This window comes from Cryptomeria japonica, chromosome 10, assembly GCF_030272615.1.
Source record: "Cryptomeria japonica chromosome 10, Sugi_1.0, whole genome shotgun sequence".
In the NCBI taxonomy this organism is placed as follows: domain Eukaryota; kingdom Viridiplantae; phylum Streptophyta; class Pinopsida; order Cupressales; family Cupressaceae; genus Cryptomeria; species Cryptomeria japonica.
Window position 1 is genome coordinate 724,268,512 of NC_081414.1, and position 22,960 is coordinate 724,291,471.

A 22,960-nucleotide genomic window follows, 5' to 3' on the forward strand; every position below is an offset into this window, starting at 1 on the left:
TGTTGAGTCTACCCTTATGTTCTACATTTTCTCTTTCAACTTCTTATTTTCTCTATGCAATTCCTCACACTTCTTCTTCAATTTTGATTCATCTATTATTTGGGGTACAGGCTGACCTCTACTTCCCAAGATCTCTTCATAAAGTGACTTGTATTTCCCTACTTCTTTGGCTAACATCTTCATCTGTGCCTTATTCAATTTGAAAATATCAATCCCTATATCTATTGTGACCATTGGATCCACTTCACCAACTTTTAGCTTTGTCATATGAATGAAATCTTTATCAACATCAATTATCTTTGGCCTTTTGTTTGGAGAATAAAGAGCCCCCAACAACATAGATTCCTCATCTTGGTCATACCTTGACTCAATGAAAATATCATCAACTCCCTGAGTATCCAATTTGAAATCTTTATTTTCTGAATTTAACAAATTGTCAGAAATGTATGAGTCACTCAAATCCCAGCCAGGGAAAAGAATAATCCCCACCACTGAAAGAAATTGTCTCCCTCTTTGAGGGGTCATCACATCCATCTCTGTGTCAATCCCATCTTTCAGCCTCCTTGTTAATTCTACCTCATTATCTAGGGTGATATAAGGGATTGCATCCCTCAATCTCTTGCCTTTGAATTGATACAAAAAGGTCCTAAGCTCTTTAGACTTAACAAAAACATCATCAGACACAAAGGTGTGATGCTCCTCCAATTTGGTATCAACCTTAACATTCATCCTTGTAACAATTTGATCCTTTGCTTCAGGTTCCTCTTCTCTTTCAGGCATTTTAAATCCTTAGACAGCCTCATTTTCACCTAATTTACTTTCAACTTCTTATTCTTCCTCCATTTCCTGCAGTCTTTGTCTTCTTTCTTCTACTTTCCGATTCAAATCCTCAAACATTTGTGTAGCTTCTTCAGACTCCTTATTTCTAAAGATATCCAAAGCTTCAATATGCTCATGCAAGTAATCATTAAGATTCTATTTTTTTCTACCCTAGTGTATATAGCCCTCCGAATCATAAATTTTTCTTCTTGTGTGCTTATACAGATTATAATTCTCTAGTAACTTTTTGTCAATAACGTCATAAGCTTTTGTTGATACAATGGTGAAATCACCAAAATGTAGAGTTCTAGGTAGAAATGCTTGTTTATGTGCACCCCCAAAATGCTTAGCATTCGACACACTTATCTGCCTTACAATTTTCAGATATGCAATTCTATCAGGCACCAATTTTGGTAACATATAAGGGGCACCTTCAAACCTGTAAATTCTAACATATGAGAAATCTTGGCATACGTACCACTCACCCCAATTATTATTTACCCTTGTATCTCCATGCTTATGGGGTTTAAGAACTCTTTTAATTTCTTTTGAGAATGATCCATCACAATAAACCCCAAAAGCTCTATATAGTGGTTGAACAGAAAGCTCTTCAAATTTAACATAATGGGATCTCACAAATCAAGAATCCCACAATGATACCCACAATTGTATTCGCTTCTCTTTCTCATCCTTAACATAAATATTTAATTTCAATTCTTCAAGCCACAACCCCCTGGGTCATTCGTAAAACAAGATAATATGCATCAATAATGAATAAAATTAAAATATTTATCAGGGTTGTTCTGAAGATTTAAGAAACCCTCGTGCATTTTTTCCATAATGTAGGAAACATAATCAAATTGTTTCAGCTCATGCATTTGTATATTTGTAGCAAGTACTAAAGGTTCTATTTGAGCCACATCTAGAACCTCAACTCCTCCTACTTGACTGCATGCCATGTATGTATACTGCAAATACTGTTTGAAAAATGTTGATGTTGAATGGGGGCCCATCTTCATCTGTCAAGTTCCCTTTCTCGGCCTTATTATATGGCCAAATTCCACCCATTGTATCCATCTTTGTATATTCTTTTTCCAGCTTCTCAAAAGACAAAGGCACATCGAATTCAAAATCAAGACCAAAAACCTCATGAATGGTAGCTACTGAAAGATGGATGAATGCATCGCCACTTAGTAATTGGATACATCATTTTGTGGAATTATAAGCGTTAGCCAGGATTTTCAACAATTGAATATTTACAAAGACATTAGGGACCACTAGCTTACCCAATCCAGTCGTCCATGGGTTTGAGACTGGGGTCAACTTGCTCCCTCATGAGTAATGATATAAGACAATTTGTGGCCTATAACCCTAGTTCAGACATCACCAATTTCCTTAAATTCATCCTGTAGCTAGTCACGGATAGGAAAATTAACCGTAGACCTTCGGGACTTGGCTCCTAGTGATCTCATCTGGTCAATCATGTCCTGATTTAACTTCCGCTTTTGTACACTTTCTCCACCTTTAGACTTCTTTGAGGCACTATCAGAAACTTTGGTGACCTTCCTCTTGCCTTTGGAACTAGAACCCTCCATATTTGAATCCTTCAAGCCTTTTGAAATTCAATTTTCTACAATTTAATTTTACTTCAATCTCTTTGTTCGCTTCAATCTGTTATGCAAATTCCTTATACAAACTCTCATATATAGATTTAATACATTAGAAGCATTTACTTAATTGAAATCATGCTATGATTTTCCTCATGAAAACATAGACCTATCCGTTGTCTACATTTAATAATGGCAAGTGGATCAGTTTCAAATCTAATTTGACAATGGCTAATCAACAAGACTCATCCTAATGAATTTCCCTTTTGGCGCCATCCTTAAGCATTTTTCATTTTGCCATGTTCACCCTTTGTTCCTATCAGCATGAATTTCCCTGATCACTCCATCGGGCATCAACGCAGCTCATTTTCCCTCATTCTGATGGTTATAGCTTCCTCAATGGCTCTACCTTTTGGCTAGAATTTACTTTCACCTTTATGTCACATCTGCATAGGCCATTGTGATGTACCCTCCTTCTAGTCCTCCATGGCATTCTCCCCATTAGGTATTGGCATAGCTCCAAACATGTTCCTCTGATGATTAGAAGTTATTCTGATGAGTCCTCTTTCATGTCTACATCTTGTTTGTTACATTGGGTCACCTTATCGGGTATCAGAACAACTCATTTTATATTTCTCCGATGACTTGATGACATCGACCTCATACCTGTGTATCTTTTTACTTCTCTGGTCTAATTGACATACATTTCCCCGATGATATCTCCTTGCTCGCACCCATCTCTACTTTCTCATCGTGTATTGATGTAACAAAAAATGTCTCGTCCTGATGAGTCGATGATATCCTGATGACTTTGACTTTGATCGGTGTAACTTATCTCGATCAAGTCTCCTTTTCTGTACTCAACTTATCTTAATCATCAGATATCAGCATAACCTAAAACACCTCTCCTCGATGGCTTAAGTTACCCCGATGACTCAGTATTCTCCTCCTTTTAGTATCACTTCATCAGAGTAGGTCCGACCCATAACACTGCCTTCGCCACCTAGTGCATCGGGTATCAAGGTAACTTTTTCTCCATGCTTTCGATAGTGAACGCTATGCCGATGACTCCACCTTCTTATTATTCTATCAGTATAGCTCTTCTTGATGGATCACTAACTCGCCAAACTTCTTCTCACTGATCGTACCCTGAGAAAACGCCATCGGACTCATCGGTGTGAGTTTTGTTGATCGACATGCACCCTTTTGTCCTTAGGCAATCTTATCTAGGTGACTTACACTGATAAACATGATTTTATATTTTATGAAGAGAAGGCTTTCTTTCAAAAATGCAACTTTCCACAACCATGCTAATAGACTTCTAAGGCACTAAAAACATTTTTGAATGCACTCATGACCTCGCTTCTGTGATGAACCCTAAAATGTGCTCTTGCAATGCAAAGACTATCATGATGAAGGTTATCAAAATGTCACCATACTTAATGCCATCCCCTAATATGCCTAGGTGATACTTGTTCATATGGATTCAGGCTACAATTGGATTTCTCTGACACAACAACATATCTCCTGCACATGCAATCCAATAGTAAATGCTCTTATGATGAAAATATACATAGAAAACATCAATAAATAGCACAAAATATTTTGCAAAAATATGTACTAACAATGGCTCTTTCTAGGGATGTGTGTCCTTTTTAGGGACATAGCAAGATCTCGACTATCTCTGGAAAGTAGACCAATAAACACAAATAAACAAAAATAGAAAATAAAGGCTACACTACTAAAGTACAAAGATACTCCCTACTCCTTAAGAGAAGAAATGCTTGAGATACTGTGCATGGACTAGAAACTCCTGAATTTCACTATCAGTCTTTTGCAAAAAGTATGAATTTTCTCCTCCTTTATCCATGATGATGTATGGTCCTAGCCAAAATGCTTAAAACTTTCCATGCATGCCCTTGTCTTGGTCTTTTGCATTCCACTTGAGCACCCACTCTCCTCTTTTAAAAGTTTTGTCATGGGATTTCTTGTCATGCAATGCCTTTACCATTTTCTGCCTTTGTATATTTTGTTCTTAAGCCTCTCTTTTGTATTCATCCAATTCAGCCAACTGGACTAGCCTATCTTCCATGAAATCAACTTCTTCTAAATATTTCTCTAAAATAAATTTATACACTGGGAGCAGGTTGTTCAGAGGCATCCTTTCTTCTTTACCATAAACAAGTTGATAAGGAGCAAACCTTGTGGAGTTCTTGATTATTACCCTATCTGCCCATATTGCCAAATTCAACTTTGAGTCCCATGCCCTCTTCTTGTCACCTAACATCCTTTTAATGATCTTTAACAAGTTTTTGTTGCTAGATTCTACTTGTCCATTCCCTTGGGGATGATAAGGTGATGAATATGACAATGTGATTCCATAACTTTCACAAAAGTTAGCAAACTCTTTGGATCTAAAACATATCCCATTATGTTCAACAATCTTGTGGGGTACCCCAAATCTTGTCAAAATATTCTCCAAAAGAAACATTGTTACTACCTTACTTGTAGCGTGCCTTGTAGGAATTGCCTCTACCCATTTGGTAAAGTAATCAGTGGCTACCAGAATCCATTTGTGTCCTCCACTGGATTTATTTGCAATTTCTCCTATGAAATCAATACCCCACATCTGAAAAGGTTCTTTAATCTACACAGATATAAGTGGATGAGCTCCATCATATTTAAGCTTTCCTCAATTTTTTTGGAAAGCCTAACATTTTCTAATATAAGTATGACAATCCTTAAAGACTTGTGGCCAATAGTAACCAAAATTAAGTATTTTATGGGCATTGGTTTTCACTAAAAAGTATGCCCCACATACACCTTCATGCAATTCCTTTAAAACAGATTGTGCTTGATAAACATCCAAACAAAATAAAAGGATACCATCCTTGTTTTTCAAATATAAATCACCTTTAAGCAATACATACCTAAATGCTTGAAGCTTAAGTGTTGTTTTTTTACTATCATTTAAATCCTTTGGACACATCATGTGTTTTAAATAATAGACAATATTCTTGTACCAAGGACACATTTCAATGCTTATTTGAGCCTCCTCTAATTCTACCTGATTTACCTGTGTTGCTTCCAAATTTGATTTTGTCATCAGTTTAGCCAAACCTTAACCTCTTACCAATCTAGTAATCTAGATGTCAATGTTGAACTGTAGGATATGATTGATCCATCTGCATCTTCTCCCAGTAGTTTCAGTCTACCTAAAAGTATCCTTGACTACTATATTAGGAACATAGGCAATGACATTAACTCCCACTAAATATGGTCTAAAAGATTTTATAGCTTTTACTAGGGCATATGCTTGTTTCTCATTTATATCATAATTTAACTCAAAAGCTTGTAGTGTTTTGCTAAAGAATGCCACTAGTTTCTCATGACCTTCATCATTCTTTTGTAACATAACTGCAACAATAGTATGAAATGAAGCAAAATAAAATACTTGAAAAGGTTTAGAGAAATCAGGAGATTTAAGTACATGTGCTTCCTTGATGGCCTTTTTAATGTTCATAAAAGACTCAATTGCTTCATTAGTCCATTTTATCTCTGCACCCTTTTTCAACATCTTTGCAATAGGCTTTACAATCTCAAAAAATTTGACACAAATTTTCTCACAAAATTGATTTGTCCAAAGAATGATTGAATGGCTTTAACTGTTTTAGGAATCTGAATTTTATCAATGGTTGCAATTCTCTCAGGGTCAATCCTTACTCTATATTTAGATACACTATGACCCAAAAATTTACCTTCAGTGACTCCAAAGAGACACTTTTTTAGATTTAGAGAAATACCATATTCTAGTGCTCTGAAGAATATATTTTCTAGATCATTATAGTGGTTCTCTGCTTTATTGGAGTATGTTGTCAAATCATCCTGGTATACAACTAGAATGTAATCAATGAGGTCATCAAAGGCTATATCCATGGCCCTTTGAAAAGTAGCTCCAGCATTGGTAAGTCCAAACAACATCCTGGCATACACATGTGTGCCCCATGGTGTATTGAAAGTTGTTTTGTATTTTTCTGATTCCTTGACCTTCACTTGGTTGTAACCAGAGAACCCGTCCATCATAGAAAGTAGCTCATTCCCTATTACTTTCTGCAGTAAAGCTTCCATGTTAGGTAGAGCATAATTATCTTTTAAAGATGATATATTTAAGTTTCTAAAGTCTACACATAATCTGATATCACCGTTCTTCTTTCTAACAGGCACCAAGTTTGACACCCATGTGGAATGCCTTATAGGCTCTAAAATCCTTGCATTCCTCATCTTCATCAACTCTTCCTTCATTTTGGGAGCTAATGTGGGATTTATAGGCCTTTGATTTTTCCTAAATGGTTTTGCATCTGGCTTCAGTGGGATTTCATGCTGGAACAATTCCTCTTTGTATGCCTTAAGGTCATCATATGACCAAGCGAAAACATGTATGTATTTTCTTAATAGATTGACCAATGCAGTTCTAATTTTTGGTGTAAGATTCTTCCCAATGTAAACTTCTCTGGGATTTTTTTCACTTCCCGATTTTATTTTCTTCACTTCTTCACAACTTCCAGTGTTGGGCTTGAAATTTTCCATGTCCTTAATGTCAAACAACCTCTCTAGTTCCGCCAACCCTTTTGGAGTCTTGTTTATTTTAAGCTGCAGAATGTCTTTTCTAAATAGAGACCACTTACCATTCACCTCTTCCACATATGCATTCCAATCCATGTGTTGGCCCTCATACTTATCTTCACAAAATAAAAACTTTAGAAGATCCCTGTCATCATAAAAAATCTGTCAATTCTTTATGTTATCTGGTACTCCAGGTCTAGTTTTTATTTCAACTTGGGTAATGTCATCAAAATGAATATCATTATGTTTAACTGCTAGGTTAGCCATAAAATAAGCTAAAATATTGTTACATCTTTTAATCCATGTTATAGAAAATGCATCAAAAAATTCAATAGAGTCCCACATCTTATTTCTGTAATTTCAAAGCCTTGCATTTTTAGTAGAAAACTTTCTCCTTACTTGAGATACAACTAACTCTGAATCACCATAAACTATTAGTAGTTTGATACCATGTTTATTTAGTATTCTAAGACCTAACAAGAGTGCTTCATACTTAGCAACATTGTTTGTACATTCAAAGGCTAACAAGAAAGAATATTTGAATGATTTCCCATTAGGAGAAATAAAAACCACACCAACTTCATTTCCTTCTTTACTACAAGCACCATCAAAGTAAATTTTCTAAATTTTATCCTCATGTGCTTCAATAGTATCTTCAATCTTATTATTTTTGCATCGAATGGGTTTAAAAATACTTACCTAAAAGTTATCCATATGTGTTTGGAGATAACATGTTGTTTCGTTTGGATCAAATTTTTCTATCAAGTAGGATGATCTCGACTCTCTATCAATCCTTACATTTGTTCCTTTTACCGGGTTGGTTGCATATGACATATCTAACTAAACATATCCCCTTACCAAATTTTACCATTGCCTCGATAGTAACATCCCATAATTTGGAGGCACTTGAGCAACTGTGATGTTTGTTTTATATGAAGCATCTGGGCATGCTAGAAATTGAAACTCCACATCCTTCATAATTCCAACAACTGGGACTGATCTATTACCCATAGCATAAAATTTCCCATAGGGACTGTCTACATACATCCCAAGTTCCTTCATGACATCTTTTGGCATTATTTTCAAGGCTGCATCTGAATCTATCATACAATTCTTAACCATTTTATTGTTAATCAACAAGGTGAGATAAAAAGGATCAACCTAAGTAAGATTCTTAGTGATAGAAGTTTCCAAATAGACAACAGGTGGATCTTCAACTCTTGGCCTATGATCCTCTTTATTAACTTCACCAACGTTAGACAAAATCTTGATTGTTTCATTTTTGTAATCAGGAAATTTCATTACTTCAACCAAGGGCAAAGATACTTTCACTTTTGATAAAGCTTGAGACATAAATGATCCATAATTCGAAAGTGGCTTACTAATTTGTTTCCTTTCAATTGGCTTTATCAATTTAGGAGGTTTTGTTTGTTTGACCTTTTCTGTTGCACCTTCATTTTCTTCATTGGCGATGGTGTCTTTGTTTACACTAGCTTTAGGAACCTTTGCAAATATCTTGGATGGCTTACCTTGCTCTGGGTTTACTATTCTATTCCTTAGCTGATAATTGCTTTTTGCCTATGCTACTGCTGCCACAGTATAAGCTTTATTTTCTTCATCTGTTAAGTTTCTCAAGGAATACACTAGCTCTTCATGATGGAACAATCTCCTCAAGGTAGGGGTGTCCACATCATCATCAATGAAAACTTGTACGATGTACTGCTGGCTCTCTCTCCTCCATTGCACATCTGATGACTTCTCATCCTCGAATGAGTCCTCATCCCTACCCCAAAATGGATCTGATGAAGTTACATTCACTATGGGCTCATACTCATCCTCATGGTCCTTTTCTTTTGCAAAAGCTTGAGCAATCATACATTGTTCTTTAACATGGGGTAAATTGCAGACTTCACACCATGGATATTCCTCCACAAAATTGTGTACTTTTTTCAATGGATTAGGAGTTTCTTTGTTTAGATTGGCATTCACTCGCTTACTATCTTTCCAGTTTGTGTTATATGTCACGTCGTGCAATCTTGGCCTACTATAATTCATTAGCTTGTTGCTTATATATTGGGACGACTTCTCATTATGATTTTGCTTATCCTTCATATCTTTCAGCATGTCCATTATTTGGCTAAACTCATCCTTTTTTGTTGCTTTGGGATTATATAATTTTGGATCATCTCTCTTTCCAATTCTCCTAGTAGCTTTTCTTTTATTTTCAATGGTAGTGGTTGTCTTAAATGCTTGCTGCAAGGTGGTAGGCTTATGAGATATGATCTCATAGTGAGTCTTGGTGTCAAAAGCACTCAAATAAAAGTCAATCAAAAATGAATCAATGGGTCTAATATCCCTTGGTATTCTATTAAGCACTTTATTAAACCTCTTATTAAATTCAGAGATTGATTCATTTTGATTCTTCTTTGTTCTTGTCAGCTCATGAGATGCAAATGAAGTATCATTATGGTCTCCAAATGCTTCCAAGAATTGTGTCACAAACTCCTGCCAGCTACCAATGCACCTGTCAGGAAGATTTATGTACCATTCTCCTGCATCCTCTATTAGATTCTGAATAAACAGTTTCATAAAAACATCTTCATAAGGGACTTCAAATTCTTCAATGGTATTTTTTACTTTTATTACATGTTGTTTTGCATAATTAGCTTCATTTCTTATGAACTTAGGGATGGCTGACCTTAAATCATTTGAAATCTGATTCGGATATCCACCTATCCCACCGAAATCCAACTGTTTATACCTTTCAATGGTCATAAGTGGTCTGCAATCATAGTTGTTATTTTGATAGTTTCCATTTCCTCCATTATTACCATTGTTTCCATTGTTGCCTCACCACCATTTTGATTATTGTTATTTCCATTTCCATTGTTTCCATTACCATTGTTACCTCTATTATTACTTACATTGTTGGTCCTATCTCTTTTATTCCAGTTACCAGTAATTCCCCCACTACTAGTTCTTCTTTCACCATTATGATTATTTCATTGTCTATTATTATACTTGCTTTTATTCTCATTGTAGGGTATATTTCTCCATTTATCCCTTTTTTCCAAATTATTATCCAAAACATCAGACAATGGATTATTAAAGATCCTAAATGGTTGTTCCATGTTCTCATGTGAGGGGGACTATACCTAGGGGTTGTTAGTCTACTTCCCTCACCTCTTCCTTTTTCTTCTTCAACCTTGTTTGACTTAGGGCTTTGAACTGTATCTCTTTCTAATCCGAGCTTCTGCAATACCAAATCTAGTTGTCTCTTAAGAACCTTTCCCATTTCAGATTCATCTCCATTTAAGTCAGCCATTTTAAGTATGATTGCATCCCACTTCCTCTCCTCATGTTCCCCAGTAGTCAGGGTTTCATCATGGCCACCATTATTATCTTTTGCATTTAAGGTATAGAAAGGATTTTCCTCCATATTTTCAAATTTATCACTAGATGAAGAGCCATCCTCTCTACTAGGAAACTTATTATAACCCCCAAATGCCATACTTGGTGTTGATTTACTTTCTTTGTATCTTTTCTTTAGACTCAAATGAACTATATTATCTTGTTCCTTGTGGAGAGACCTTCTCCCGTGCATTAATCTAATTGATAAATTCCTAGGGGTTTCTCTTACTTTCTCAAAATACCAACTATTATTCATGTATTAGATGTAGAGTCGCCACCTCCTAAGAGGAACAATAATTTTTATTTATCTTCTAGGATCCTTCCTCCAGTAGAGTCTAAAATAAAACACCAAAGATTTTGAACACTTACTATGAGAACTCCTCAACCGAGTCACCAATCTATTGGTTCCCAAAACCACATATTGGAAATCCTAGAGATTTTCCAAATCTCCTACTAATTCCTCAATCAGCCTTGGCCAACGAACAGGAATGGTTGAAGAACAAATTCCTCTGCACTTTAGGCTCCACTAGACCTAGGCGGGTATACCTTAATCTCCAAAGCATAAAGAGACTTCTTTACAGTGAATTTAAACTTGTCAAATTAGTTGTTTGCAAGAATGGAAAAATATTTCCTACAATTATGCTTTATTATGCACTTTTAACTTGCTTTAATTTGAAAACTTGAATGTGATTAATAGTGAATGAATGCTTATAAAAGAATGCTGTTGGAACCTTAAGTAATTATGAAAGAAAAATACTGATAGGAATAAGAAGTATGTTTCCTTGATCAAGACCTTATGGACACCAAATTTACTCACAAAAAACTAACAATAGACTAGTGCCTTATCTGACAATTTATATGTTACTTAGTGGACAAATATTTGTAATCAACTTTGGAGACAGTTTGAAAAACTCACAAATATGCAAGACTATCACTGCGATGGTTTCATTATATGTTGCAAGAATAAAAAAAAACAATTATGTTTCCTACACAAAAAACATGTGATGGCACACTATAGCAAAGCTTAATTAGATTTATCCAAAGAACTTGATTCATCAACACCATGTAACATAAAATGATCTAAAGATAAAGATAGTGAATCTTATATATTAATTTTGGAATAAAAAGATATACAAAAGCTATAGACTCATAGGTACTTCATGATATTCTTTCTTTCACAAAAATGAATTTTCATTTCTATAGACTTTCTTTAACATAACACTACTAGTCCCAAAAAACACTCAAAAAGATAGGAGTTTGTAAATTTTGAACTCCCCCACTTGTATACAAAAAATGACTCCCTATACATATGCGACTTAAATCACACAAATGAAAGGACACACCTTCTCATTAGTACAAACTAAAAACTAACAAAAACCTAACTAATAACTCCCTAACTACTATAACAACTAACAATATTACAAAACATATTACAATTGACATAAATTAACTCTGGCCATCCAGGACCAAGCCACATTTCTTAACATGTCGCTGGTAGGCCTCACCCTTGTAAGTGATGGCATTGAAGATATCTCGTATGGAAATCTGCATAAGTACAAAGTTTTCTGACTGGTCCACTGTCTCTACCATGTCCAGGGTGTCAGCCCATGCAATATCAAGGGAAGCATTAAGTAATGCTTAACATTCTGTAATCCACACATTCCTGTCCTTAATCTACCCTATTTCATCTATCACTTTTGGAATACCATGCTACACAATTCCCTAACAATCATTATATTCAACCTTTAAGTCTGCATCAAAATTCTCATGCTTTTTTATCAGTCTCTGAATTTTCTCAATGATTGCACTATCTGGCTGACTTGCCTTCTTATCCTACAAGAGCATATGTAATCTATCAGAGATTCTCCTATTTGACATACTATTATCCATATTATTTTTGTAAATTGTCCAAAAGTCTTCAATAACTCCATTTAACTTTTCAAATCTTTTTGAAAATAAGACACATGCTGAGTTTGTCCTTATGTTCTACATTTTCTCTTTCAACTTCTTATTTTCTCTATGCAATTCTTCACACTTCTTCTTCAATTTTGATTCATCTATTATTTGGGGTACAGGTTGACCTCTACTTCTCAAGAGCTCTTCAAACAGTGACTTGTATTTCCCTTCTTCTTTTGCTAACATCTTCATCTGTGTCTTATTCAATTTGGAAATATTAATCCCCATATTTGTTATGACCATTGGATCCACTTCACCAACTCTTATCTTCATCATATGACTGAAAGCTTTACCAACATCAATTATCTTTGGCCTTTTATTTGGAGGATAAAGACCCCACAACAACATGGCTTCCTCATCTTGGTCATACCTTGACCTAATGAATATATCATCAACTCCCTGAATAATCCAATTTGAATTCTTTATTTTCTAAATTTAACAAACTATCAAAAATGTATGACGCACTCTAATCATAGCTAGGAAAAAGAATAATCCCGGCCTCTTAAATAAATTGTCTCCCTCTTTGAGGGGTCATCATAGTCATCTCCACATCAATCTCAGCTTTTAGCCTCCTTGGTAATTCTGCCTCATTATCTGGGGTGATATCAGGGATTGCATCCCTCAATCTTTTGCCTTTGAATTGATACAAAAAGGTCCTAAACTCTTTAGAATTAACAAAAACATGATCATAAACAAAGGTGTTATCCTCCTCCAATCTGGCATCAACCTCAACATTCATCCTTGCAATAATTTGATCCTATGCTTCAGGTTCCTCTTCTTTTTTAGGCATTTTAAATCCTGAGATAGCCTCATTTCCACCTAATTCACTTTCAACTTCTTCTTCTTCCTCCATTTCCTACAGTCTCTGTCTTCTTTCTTCTAATTTTTGATTCAAATCTTGAAAAACTTGCATATCTTCTTAAGACTCCTTGTTTTAGAAGATATCCAAAGCTTCAATATGCTCATGCAAGTAATCACCAAGATTTTGCTTTTTTCTGCCCTGGTGTATATAGCCCACCGGGTCATAATTTTTTCTGCTTGTGTGCTCATACAAATTATACTCCTCTATTAGCTTTCTATCAATAACTTCATAAGCCTTTGTAGATACAATGGTGAAATCACCAAAATGTAGATTTCCAGGTAGAAATGCCTATTTATGTACATCCCTAAAATGCTTAGCATTCAACACACTTAATTGCCTTACAATTTCCAAATATGTAATTCTATCAAGCATCAATTTTGGTAACATATAACGAGCACCTTTAAACCTGTAAATTCTAACAAATGAGAAATCTTGGCATAAGTACCAATCACCCCAATTATGATTCACCCTTGTATCTCCATGCTTATGGGGTCTAAGAAATCTTTTAATTTCATCTGAGAATGATCCATCACAAGAAACCCAAAAAGCTCTATTTAGTGGTTGAACAAAAATCTCTTCAAATTTGACATAATGGGATCTCAAGAATTTAGACTTCCACAGTCATACCCATAATTGTATTGGATTCTCTTGCCCATCCTTACCATAAACAGTTAATTTCAATTCTTCAGGCCACAACCCCCTGGGCCATCCGTAAAACAAGATAATATGCATCAATAATGAATAAAATTTAAAAGATTTATCAGGGTTATTCTAAAGATTTAAGAAACCCTCGTGCATTTTTTCCACAATGTAGGTAGCATAATCAAATTATTTTAGTTCATGCATTTTTATATCTGTAGCAAGTACTAAAGGTCCTATTCGAGCTACATTCATAGCCTCAACTCCTCCTACTCGACTGCATGCCATGTACGTATACTGCAAATACTGTCTGAAAATGTTGATGTCAAATGGGGGCCCATCTTCATCTATCAACTTCCCTTTCTCAGCCTTATGGATGGACAAATTCCACCTATTGTATATATTACCTATCTTTGTATATTCTTCTTCTATCTTCTCAAAAGATAGAAGCACATCAGATTCGAAACCAATACCAAAAACCTCATGAATGGTAGCTACTAAAAGATGGATGAATGTATCGCCACTTGGTAATTGGATACATCTTTTTGTGGGATTATAAGGCTTAGCCAGGGTTTTCAACAATTGAATATTTACAAAGACATTAAGGACCACTAGCTTACCCAATCCAGTCGTCCATTGGTTTGAGACTGGGGTCGGCTTGCTCCTTCTGGATTAATGATATAAGAACAATTCGTGGCCTCTAACCCTAGTCGAGACATCACCAATTTCCTTAAAATCATCCTCTATCTGGTCACAGATAGGAAAATTAACCTTAGACCTCCGGGACTTGGCTCTTGGTGAGCTCATCTGGTCAATCATGTCCTGATTTAACTTCCGCTTCTGCACACTTTCTCCACCTTTAGACTTCTTTGACGCACTATCAGAAACTTCAATGACCTTTCTCTTGCCTTTGGAACTAGAACCCTCCATATTTGAATCCTTGAAGCCTTCTAAAATTTAATTTTCTACAATTTAATTTCACTTCAATCTCTCTGTTCCCTTCAATCTGTTATGCAAATTCCTTATAAAAACTCTCATATATAGATTTAATACATTAGAATTATTTACTTAATTGAAATCATGCTATGATTTTCCTCATGCAAACATAGACCTATCTATTGCTTGCATTTAATAATGGTAGGTTGATTAGTTTCGAATATGATTTTACAACGGCTAATCGGCAAGACACATCTCGATGAATTTCCCTTTTGGTGCCATCCTTAAGCATTTTTCATTTTTTCGCGTCCACCCTCTATTCCTATCGGCATGACTTTCCTTGATCACTCCATTGGGCATCGACATAGCTCATTTTCCCTCATTTTGATGGTTATAGATTCCTTGATGGCTCCGCCTTTTGGCTAGGTTTTACTTTCACCTTTATGTGACATCGATATAGGCCATTTTGATGTACCCTCCTTCTATTCCTCCCTGGTATTCTACCCAGTGGGTATTGGCATAGCTCCAAATATGTTTCATTGATGGTTAGAAGTTATTCTGATGAGTCCTCCTTTTTAGTCCGCATCGTGTTTGTTACATCAGGTCACCTTATCCAGTATCAGAACAAATCATTTTATGTTTCTCTGATGACCTGATGACATCGACCTCATACCTGTGTATCTTTTTACTTCTTTGGTGTTATCGACATACTTTTCCCCGATGAGATCTCCTTGCTTGCACCCATCTCTCCTTTCTCGTCGGGTATCGGTGTAATGAAAAATGTCTCCTCCGGTGAGCCGATGATATCCCGATCACTTCGACTTCGATCAGTGTAACTTATCCTAATCAAGTCTCCTTCTTTGTGCCCAGCTTGTCTTCCTCATCAGGTATCGATGTAAGCTAAAACATCTCTCCCCGATGGCTTAAGTTACCCTGACAACTCTGTATTCTCCTCCTTTTGGTATCACCTCATTGGAGCAGGTCCGACCAATAACATTGCCTTCACCACCTAGTCCATCGGGTATCAGGGTAACTTTTTCTCTATGCTTCCGATAGTGAATGCTATGCCGATGACTCCACCTTCTTGTTATGCTATTAGTATAGCTCTTCCTGATTTTTCACTAACTCACCAAGCTTCTTCATGTTGATCTCACCCTAAGAAAATGCCATCGGACTCATCGGTGTGAGTTTTGTCAACCAAAACACACCCTTTTCTCCTTAGGCAATCTTATCAGGTTGATTTACATCGATAAACATTATTTTATACTTTATGAATAGAATTATTTCTTTCACAAATGTAACTATCCACAACCATGCTAATGGACTTATAAGGCACTAAAAACATCTCTGAATGCACTCATGACCCTGCTTCTATGATGAACCCTAAAATGTGCTCTTCCAATGCAAAGGTTGTCCTGATGAAGGTTATCAAAATGTCACCATACTTAATGCCATCCCTTAATATGCCCAGGTGATACTTGTTCATATAGATTCAGGCTACAATTGGATTTCTCTGACACAACAACATATCTCCTGCACATGCAATCGAGTAGTAAATGCTCTTATGATGAAAATATACATAGAAAACATCAATAAATAGCACAAACTATTTTGCAAAAATACATGCTAACAGATCTATTATGCTTTGTGTTCCATATATGTTGTATGATTCTATGTGTTAGGTGATGCACATCTATATGATTTATACATGATTTCTATATGGTTTGTGATGTAATAATCAACTTAATGCAAACTTATATGATACTCATGCAACTATACTATATGAATATGATTTTAACTATATGAATGAGATTTAACTATATGAATGCAATTTTAATTATATGAATGCAAGTTTAAAATGAATGCAATCTAATTTATATGAATGCAATTAACTATATGAATGTAAGTTTAAAATGAATGCAATCTAATCTATACAAATGCAAGTTTGTTTTTGTATGATAATGTTAGAATATTACTTTATCCCTTTTGACTCATATGTACTTTGAAGAAATGTTAGTAAGATAAAAGAAAGAAGAGATTGATGAAAGAATAATGTTAGATGATAGAAAATGATTTAGAAAGAGATGATGAGAAAAGAATCAGCAAACTAGCAATAAGAAAATGAGATGAAAATGAGAATGATTGATTCATGAACCTGTGTCATTATTTATTGGGCAATATATATTCATCACTAAGCCTTATTATTGAGCAATGGAGATTAGCACGTCATAGTATAAGGAACCAAGATGTAAAGATATCTCATTGCATAAACAAACACATAGTAAACAAGGAGTGAAACCCTCCATTCTAGGAATTACACTAGGGTTTGAGGTATGTGTGGCATTCACAAGTTGAATGCTCCTATAATAGACAACCACTAGAGAAATTTCCCTATAACTTCATTGGTTCACACCACAAACAGTAAACAAAGAAAAAGATAATGTCCATCATGGCTCCTCTAGTCACTTGTGGACATCCTTGAGTAGCATAGGAACACAATTTGTCACCAAATGATAAAAGATAAAGAGTGACCTAGACAAAATTCAGTAGCAATACTGATATTGTGCCTCCATTCTTAGTTACTTGATGTGATGGTTGATAATGTCTGATCTCATAAAGTTGCAGACCCCATTTAAGACTAATCTACCTAATTTCGAGTGTATTCATCTCTATTTAAGACAAAAAAATGATCAATTTATATGGATATGATATGATTGATAAGATAGTTTGATCAGTTGATTGCAGATGTTTGACTAGATAGTCGTATCCTTTGTTAACTTTGTGTGAAGCATTTGTTGGATATCTGCAAGGGTGTTTGATTCTTGTGAGATATTTTATTGCAAGTTTTTTGATTGATTTTTTATTTTGTGGATCAATATTTGGATGCTTTTGGTTGATTTTTTCAGGACATTATGTGAATGTTTTTGATTGATTTTTTCAATGTTGTTTAATTTTATATTTTTCACTATTTTTGAATTTTTTAAGGACTTTTTATAATTTTTATAATTTTTTCAGTTATGCCCCCAATGTGCAGACCTATTTGACATGATGATCTGTAGAATGTATGTTGAGACAATGAATTATTGACATGACCTATGTTAATGCAATATGCATGATTAATATTCATTTCCTATTCGAACAAGGATGACTGCATTTGTTTAGCATTTTGTAATACACCAATTGACTTGGAGGTACAAAATATTTCATAGATAAGTAGTCAATTGATCCTTAAGGTCCCTGGAACATCCAAATTAACATAGTTAGTGACTTGGATTTATAAATGGAGATGCAAAAAACTTCCCCATTGGTTCTTGAAACTTTGATCTTCTTTTGCCCATGTGTGTGCAAATGAGTTATTTCCCGCTCTTGTGTTCACTAAAGATCCTTAGCATCTTATATGACTAGCTACATGGATTATTCTAACTTCAAAAGAATCCCTAATAGAGCCTTGCTGCAAGCAAGCTTTTAGAGCTCTGATGAGGTTATAGACTATAATTTCTCAAATATTGCTCCATTGCCAACAGGCATTCATAGCCCTGATGGAGTTACTCACATGTTCCCATAGTCAAGATTTTTGTCACACTTTGTATGTGCAATATTTCAGTTATATATCATTTCTCTTTTTCCTTGAGATGAATATTTGGCATAACACTTTTTCTTTTCTTTTTTAATTTTCTTGCCTTGACTTGTAAGTAATGAAACCTACTTGGGTGTGACAATTATAGGAGCGCTGAAGTAGAATTCTAGATTTTTCACTAGTCCTATGATCAATGAGGTGTCTCAAATGAATTAGATATTTTTTTAATTTGTTTGAGATATAGAAATTGAGAGATTTTAGGTTAACAAGTCTCAAATAGTGAAGTCACTACCCAACCATAACTAAAGCATTGTCACAAGGTAATGTTAAAAATGAATGACCTTAGGACCTCAAAGACTTCATGTCCTAATATCTAAGAAAAGAGATGACCCTTGTTTCTCTTGAATGCAAAAAAATGATAAACTTGGACAGTTGCCTTATTTTATTGATGCTGCTATATGCCAATGCCGAAATTTTATGGCATGTGCATTTTGAATATGATATGCTTGAAAAGAAACTATATGTGATTCAGTGCTTGGAATAAAATATGATGCAATGTGGAAATGATATCTAAACTAACCTAGCCCTTAGATATAATATCATTTAAGGTGCATGTTGTTCATAGGGTCAAGGAGTGGATCTCTCTCCATGGTAGCCAAATTATATGCCTCATTTCTCATAACCCTTATTATGATAAAAGGACCTAGCTAGTTAGGTTCAAACTTCCTTGGCTTTTCACATTCTGCTAGGTTCCTTTGGTTCTCCTTGAGAACTAGATCTCCCACTTCAAAATTACTTGGGCATACTCATTTATTGTAACTCCTTCTTAGTCTGTTCTGGTAACCTTGCAAATGATTTAAAGCATTTTGTCGCTTTTCATTGATCATTTCAAGCTCTTGTAATATTGCAACCTGATAGTCTTCCTCTGATATGATGTGTTTCAAGGAGACTCTTAAGGATAGTAGTTCTATTTCAATAGGTAGTATTTCTTATGTACCATAGACCAATGAATATGGTGTTGCTCCTATAAGTGTGCATACCCCTGTTCTATAAGCCCAAAGAGTAGGATTTAACAGGAGATGTCAGTCCCATCCTACATCAGTGACAACTTTCTTTAGGATCTTTAATACTGTCTAGTCGTTTGCCTTTTATTGTCCATTACTTTGCAGATAATATGGCATCGTAAATCTCTATTGTTTTTGGAATTGTTCACACAATTCTCTCATTTCTTGATTCTTGAATGGATGTCCATTGTCGGTCACTATGCATATTGGAATCCCATACCAACATGATGTAGTTAAGCATGAATTTAGCTATTTTCTTATATGTGGTGTATGTAAGACACATTGCCTCTAACCATTTAGTAAAATAATCAGTAGTTGTTAAGATGAATTTGTGCCAGTTGGGAGAAGTAGGATTAAATTTACCAACTAGATTGTGAAAATCGCCAGGGTGATGTGATAGGTTGTAGATCTTGTGCTGGCGCATGAATGAGGTCTCCATGCACTTGATATTGTCTACATTTTTGTACATATTTATTGGCATCCTTTTCCATAGTAGGCCAATAGTATCCCATTCTTAATAATTTATTTGATAGTGGCAGGCCACTTCAATGCACCCCACAAATTCCATCATGTACCTCTTTTAAGGCAAGTTGTGCTTCTTCTACATCAATACATCGAAGAAGTGTCATATCAAGGATCTTTCCATATAATTTGTCAGCAATAATATTGTGTCTAGATGCCTGACGAAGAAGAGTTTTCTTTTGATTTCTAGACAGATCAGGAGATATATATTGAGTATGTAAGTATGCGTATATCTCATTATACCATGGGGATTCAGGACTCACAATAACACATGCATATTCTATTGAGGGAATCCCATATTCTAGTACCATCAATTGTTCTACAATAAACTTGAACCGAGTTTCATTATTAGGCATGTTTAAAAGAGATTCTACTATAGTCATGGTGTTGGCTGCCTTGTTTTGCACCCTTGGAATCTGTTCAAAAGTAATGTTATTGAAGTGTTCTTTGTAATCTTCTACCATTTGTTTATAAGGCATCAATTTATCATATTTTATGTTATAGTATTCATTGAATTGATTTACAATTATTTGTGAGTCACCGTACACTTGTAATTCTTTTATCCTCCACTGTACAATGGTACGAAGTCCTATGATGAGAGCTTCATATTCAGCTATATTGTTCATACATGGAAAATTGATTCTGAATGACTTAGGGATAGAATCACCTTGAGGGGTGATGAAAATAATCCCGAATCTTGCTCCATGATTTGTGTAAGACCCATCAAAGTATAGTTTCCAAATGGTGGATGTTGTCAATGTAAACACAGATTCATTAGGAAAATATATTAGTAGTGAGTGACTATCTTGCTAGTGAGCATCTGCTAACCGATCTGCTATAATCTTCCCTTTGATTGCCTTTCTATACACATATTCTATATCAAATTTACTTAAAATCATGACCAACATGGCCAATCTTCCAGTTAATTTTGCTCTTCTTAACAAATATTTGAGTGGATCAAATTATGAGTTGAACTTTGTGGCTCAACATATAATGTCTAAGCTTCTGAGATGCAAAGATCACTACTATACATGCTCATTCTATAGGAGTGTAATTAAGCTCATATACAATTAGGGTTCTTGTAATGTCCCCATTTTGAAGCAAGATTTAATAATAAATACTAATAATAAAATTAAAATATAAAAGAAAAAAATTAAAATTAAATAATTATAATTTAGTTAAGTTTAATGAATAGTTAAAAGGCATGAAATGAAAAGTTGTGACTCTCTCAAACATGAGATATAAAAGGGAGAAGAGAACCTCATTTGAGAGGGAAACATGGGGGATGGAAATGCAGATCTGTTTGTAAAAGTTTGTATCCCTTCAAAGGGCAGAATTAATGAAGAGTTGCACTCCTTCAAAGGGTGTTGATGGTGAAAGAGTGTATCTCTTGCCAAAGGGCATACATGATGAAGAGGTGTGACCTCTCCCTCATATTGTGGGATATAAAAGGGAAGAGGGATCAAATGGAATGGGGAATGAAATGAATTGAATATGATATAAGACAAGAATAAGCACGAGAGGTAGAGAAGTGGCACCAACAGTCTACGAGGAGGTAAGTGGTTAAGTCTTACACTAAAGGAATATATATGTGTGTGGATGTGTGTGCCACACACACACATATATGTTTATAATGGATTTGTCTCTTTGACAGAGTTATAGTTTTACAATAGTATTGTCTCATATGTAGCAATAGATATATGCATGTATGCAGAATATTTGTATGTATATAGGATCAATAATAGGAATTAAGGAATATGTAAATGTAGGCATAAATTATAGATTGAAAAATGATAATGAAATATAGAATGTTATATGAATAATAATAATGTAGCTATATGATGGAGGCTATTGGGAGGAAATTCCCATAGCCTAATTCAGGGATTATGATAATCCCCGGTAGGCAGTATATACTGAGTATTCATATGCATATATGTTAAGGCTTGGGTGTCAAAAGCTCACCCAAGAAGAGACAGATCTGGTCGGTCCTCTCTGGCAGACTTGGATGATAAGATGTATCATCCAAGGCAAGGAATTGATCATATATGATGATCTTCCTTGGTAGGCTTGGATGTAAGATGTTACATCCAAGACAGGAATTGAATTATCCATTGATTTCTTGGTAAGGCTTGGAACCATGATGGGTTCCAAGAAGGCAGGCATTACAACCACCTAAGGGCATGTCCCAGTACTACATTCATATCCTTTTTATTAAATAAGAATTGAGCTAGTTTTAATTAAGTAATTGAAGTTTAATTGCAAATTATATTAGTTATATATATTTGTTGCATTCTAATTGTCTATTTTGTAGAACAGTGATCCCTAACTAGTAGGGACATTACAGTTCTAATTATATAGTAGATTGCTCTTTCCTTTCCTTGATCATTGTGTTGCGCCAACAAATCTCTCAAAGATGATTTTATTGCTGATATATAAAGTAACAGGGCATTTCTTTTAGTAGGTGGAACTAATACTAGAGTATTTAGAAGATAATCTTCTAAATCTTGAAAAGTTTCTTGGCACTGTTTTGTCCATTTGAAGGTGACTCCTTTTCTAAGTAAATACTTAAATGGATGTCATTTATCTGCTAACTGTGCTATGAACCTTCTTATAGACTACAATATTCCTTGCAACCCTCTTAACTTCTTGAGAGTTGATGGAGGTTGCATATCCATGATTGCTTTGACCTTTGCTGGATCTACCTCAATTCCTCTGTTAGAAATGATATAGCCTAAAAGTTTGCCTATTGTTACACCAAACATACTTTTTTGGGTTTAATCTAACATTGTATTGTTCTAATCAATCAAATATCTTTGCAAGGACTTCAAGGTGACCTTCTCTTGTCTATGATTTAGCCAATAGATTATCCACATAGTCTTCCATGATATTGTGGATCATGTCATGAAATAATATTGTCATAGCCCTTTGATATGTTGCCCCTGCA